This window comes from Mustela putorius, unplaced genomic scaffold (genome assembly GCF_011764305.1).
Source record: "Mustela putorius furo isolate JIRA1106 unplaced genomic scaffold, ASM1176430v1.1 tig00537227_pilon_pilon_pilon, whole genome shotgun sequence".
NCBI lineage: Eukaryota > Metazoa > Chordata > Mammalia > Carnivora > Mustelidae > Mustela > Mustela putorius.
In genome coordinates this window covers 12,126,811-12,131,745 of record NW_025422368.1, presented here as the reverse complement: position 1 = coordinate 12,131,745, position 4,935 = coordinate 12,126,811, and the positions used below count along the sequence as shown (strand labels likewise).

The following is a 4,935-nucleotide window of genomic DNA, read 5'->3' as shown; positions in this document are numbered from 1 at the left end:
GGCACTCTATGAAGTGTTGTACACGGATTATCTCATTTAATCCTCTTGAGGGCCTTGTTGGATAGGTTAATTTATAGCCCTTTTTACTGATGAGGATGTTGAGGCTTTTCAGGGGTTAAGTACCTAGCCCACGTTGACAGGGCTAGAAAATGGCCAAGTAAGAGCTATGAACCCAGTTTTGGAGGACTCAGAGGCCACTATACTATACAAAATTCCTATACACTCATATTGACCTTTCCCCCCACACTTCTGTTATTTCAATTATTTTATAGAGTAAAATTTTGTGTGGGTATAGCTTTTATTCTTAGCCTTAGGTAAGTGGTCTGACTTAAAAAATTATATATATGTATATGTATATATATATATAATTTTATATTATATATATAAATATAATATGTATATATTTTAGCAGTGATGTTAATTGTCCCACCTGCAAACAGACCAAAGATGCATCTCCCACTGTGGTCATGTTTGGAGATCTTAGTTACACTCCTCAGAAAGTAACATTTTCCAAACTAAAAAGCTGAAAATAAAACTATTTGAAAGTAGAATTTTATGTGAAAATTCATGACGTATAGTGGCCCTGCCCCAGTCTTTCTGGGACTTCTTCCAATATTCCTCATTTTCTGGAAAACACGACCCAGCAAACTAAAACAGATGATGGAATAGACGTGTACAAAAGTTTTTACTTGAAAAGTTTGCTCCTAAAAATGGAGTTCTATGTGGATTAGAGAAGCATCTATTTCTTTGGAATGGGATGAATAGAGAAGTTATAAATTACTTTTCCGGTTGTTTGTCGGAAAAGGGAGAGAATGAAGAGCATGAGAAGGGGCACTCAGCGCCACCAGCACTCCCGTGCTGAAGCTGAGGGGACCCGTCTGCCGGCCTCTGGTCCTGCCCCTCCCCCCACTCGAGGCTCCTAGTCCACCTCCCCAACTGCCCCGCGGCTCCTGCCCCCCACAGCACTGGCCCCCCATGACTCTGCCCTCAGACTCCGACCACAGCGTGTTAAGCCTGCTGGATCACTCTGAAGTTCTAGGCGGGCAGTGACATGCCTCGGTGGAACGTATTAAAAAGACATATCAGAAATCAGCACTGAAGTGGCATCCTGAGAATAAACAAGAAGTGGAGAGAAAACTCAAACAAGTAGCTGAGGTGCATGAAGTGTTATTAGATGCTAAAAAACAGGACGTCTATGGTAAATATGTCAAAGAAGGATTAAATGGAGGTGGAGGTAGGACATTTTGACAGTCCCTTTGAGTGTGGCTTCACTTTCCGAAACCCAGACCATGTCTTCAGGGTATTTTTTGGTGGAAGGGACCCATTTTAATTCGGCTTCCTCAAAAACCCATTTGAGGACTTTTTTGGGGTCAAGCAAATGGGTCCCTGCCAAAGGAGGTGAGGCAGAGGTTGTTTTTCTCTGCCTTCAGTGGATTTCCACCTTTTGGAGGAGAATTTTCTTCATTGATAGAGGATTTACTTCCTTTGGTTCACCAGGTCCGTGGGGCCTCACTTCATTTTCTTCCAAGACCTTTGGTGGTAGTGGGATGCCTAATTTCAAATCTGTATCACCTTCTACTAAAATTGTTAATGGCAGAAAAATCACTAGAACGGGAATTGTCGAGAAACAGTAGAAGTTGAAGAAGGCCGACTGTTGAAGTCCTTATGATAAATGGTAAGGGGCAGCTGCTATGATTAGACAACAAATGATTAAATCCGTGTATGTAACAGAAATGTTGACTCTATCCAGCCCAGTTGAGGATTAGCAGGAGCAATTTGATTTTTTTTGAAGATTTCAAATAACTCAACTTTCAGCATAACTGTAACTGTACTATTTATACACAGCTCATCAAAGGCCTAGTTGATATAGACTTTTGAGTTTATGGTTGGGACCCCATAATAGAGCTAATTTTTTGTCTTTAGAATTGTTGTATATCTCTGTATGCACTTTGCTTTTTTATTAAAGCTTTTCCATAGTGACCTGACTCTTGTATGCTAACACCAGTGTGGACCTGCTTTTCCATTGTGTCTGAAACATGAGCCAAGCATTGTCACGATGAATCTTCCCCCACAATAATTTCAGTTATTTCTAGTACTTAATATTGAGAGCTATTAATGCATTAATGGTAATATGTTTCTCATTTGATGTAAATGGAGGATGTTTTCTAGTTGTGCACGAATACTGGCATCTTAGTAAATTTTTATGATTACTTAAATATGTAATGTTAAGTTTAGGTTTAAAAAAGTAAAGCTAGGGGTGCCTGGGTAGCTTAGTAGGTTAAGTATCTTCCTTCAGTTAAGATCATGATCCAGGGGTCCTGGTGATTAAGTCCCACTGTGGCTGTGGCCTACTGCTCAGTCAGAAGCCTGCTTCTCCTTTTCCCCTTTTTCCTCCCCCTGCTCATGCTCTATCAAATAAGTAAGTAAAATCTTAAAAAAAAAATGAAGCTGGTAAACTGGGTCTTTGTTATGTACTTAAAAAAAGAAAAATGCAAAGGTGTTTGGTGCACTCTTTCTTGAGTGGAGCCTAAAAAAAAATGTACAACTTAACTTTTCGATTTACTTTTGTTTTAGGTGGCAAAATATCACTTTGGTAACTGATAAATACTGTAAATTGAGTTAAAATTTTAGTTAGAAATGACTTTATTAAATAATAATAGAAAAATCACATGTGCTTTTGTGTGTGTTTTGTGGGGAGGTGTGTATGTGAAACTTTGGAGCATTGGTAGATTTCAGAGTTCAGTTAACCCAATCTCATCAAATCAAGAAAAAATGGATCAAAAAAAATGGAAGGAATGGAAAGGATGTATTGTAATTTTTCAAGATATGAATATTTCGAACTTTTAAAATAGTTCACATTATGAATTTATAGGCGATATGAAATGTTGAGGTGATAAGCCAGGGGTGTCTTTCTTAAGACAAGATGGCTACAGCATCCCACCACCTCTGACAGCAAACCTAAATTGTAGACTAATCTTTTTGAGGCGTGAGCAAATTTCTTAAAAAGTAAAACTACACTTAAATAAAAAATTAAAGTAGCATTTTTTAAAGTTGCAAAATCAGCTGTTGTAAAAGTTGATTGTTGTGAAAAAATGAAATGGAAAATGCAGGTAAGTGAACAGAAAGAACTAGAATCCTTCACAGTGCTACCACCTAGAAGAGCTACTGTCTAACACCCTGGAGTATGTCCTTATAGGTCCCTTTTGTCCTTGTGCACACATACATGCATGCACACATTTGTACCATTTGACCTAAAATTTTAGGACACACTTTTTCTACTTTACTGTAAACCACGACTATAATATTAACACCCATAACTCTTTTTTTTACATGACATAATTTCCCATGGCTGTAGTTGGACGTTTAAAATTGTTTTCGATATTTTGCTACTATAGAAACTCCGGAAAAAAAATTTCCTTTTAGGAAAACTTTGAATTTATCCTTAATAATTTTTTTAGGTTAAGGCCCTAAAATTTTTGTAATTTCTGGATTAAAGCAAATGCAGATTAGGAGACCTATGAAATAGTCTATAATGCTCTCCAGTTTATACCCAACTTGTACCTTGATTTTTGGTATATTTGGGCCATGGTTAGTGGAAGTATTTTTAATGCCAGCTCTGACTGTACAACAAATTGAGACTTTTAGAACTAATGTTTGTTGTGTGGTTAGCTTAGAGTAAGATATCATAGAGGTCAATACATGGCATATATTATTATGAATATAATTATTATCATTGAAGTCCAGGACATTTTAGAGGTCTAATTGAATGTCATGCAAATTCATTGACTGCTGGCCTTTCTAAGTCCTGAACATGTGGCAAGCTCAGATATCATTAAAATAGGATATTTGAAGAACTTCTGAAAAAATTGGCATATGTGGAAAGCAGATGCTTTATACTGATAACAGTTAAGTTTCGCATTTGAAATGCTGAGCTGTGAGGATAAGACTATGGATAAGACATATCTGAGAATATGTGGATGTTTTTAATAAAAAGGCATATATTTAAAGAAAAATATTCCTCACATGGTTTCCGTTGTTAATTTTTAGTAGGGTATTCTTCCCTAATGGTGCTTAAATTATTTAACCGTCTTCCTTTATGATATATTGGGTTGTATTTTAGTTATAGAATTTGCGTTTTTGCTCCTCTCTCTTGATGAGAGCAGTAATTGTTGAATAAGAGTCTACATCATTAACATTTACATATCTTTCTTAAAATAGTGTTTAAATTTTGTTGACTTTTCCCAAGTCATCTCAATGGACCAGAAAAGTGCGTGTAATGAGGTAGCATTAGGTAGAGGTTCTTCAATGTATCTAGCTTCTTGTATATGAATAATTCACTCAGTCCATCATCTATCCATTCATTAATCTACCTACCAAACATTCATCTAATATATTTTTATGGAGTACCTACTTTGTATCAAGTCCATGGGAGGACCCACTGGCAGCAGTAGAGGTTTAGCAAACTACAAGGGTAAATTCGTGTGGATAAGTAGAAAATCAAAGAACTTGGGATGAAAAAATAACTCTTACTCTGTATTTCCAAAAGTTTTAGATAAGCTACCTTCTTGCAATACCTCAGCAGGTTATCTGTATTTATTCTTATGAGTTGAGATTAGGTGGAACTTCATATTCACGCTATATATCAGTCAACATATTTACCATATATCTACTATGAGGCAGACCCTTTCTTATCACCAGTGAGAGAGGGTGAACAAGACACATCAACTCTTCTCTTATGAGACCTAATATCTGGACCATACCTCTCCTGTCCCATTATGTATTTCCCAGCACTCTGTATCTCCACCTCCGCACTGTCTGGGAATTAACTGTTTATCAGTCACTCAGCCTACTTAAGGGTAGCGTCTCTTCCATGTTTCCTGCTCTATTTCCAGGCCCTGGCACAGTCCCAATTAAAGTTGCTCCATATATACTTAT

General features: G+C 37.0%; 1 pseudogene; it reads left to right on the top strand.

Annotated features, from left to right (window-relative positions):
* The first annotated feature begins 975 nt into the window (after nt 1–975).
* Nucleotides 976–1,641, top strand: LOC101692662 (annotated as a pseudogene).
* Nucleotides 1,642–4,935: the final 3,294 nt, after the last annotated feature.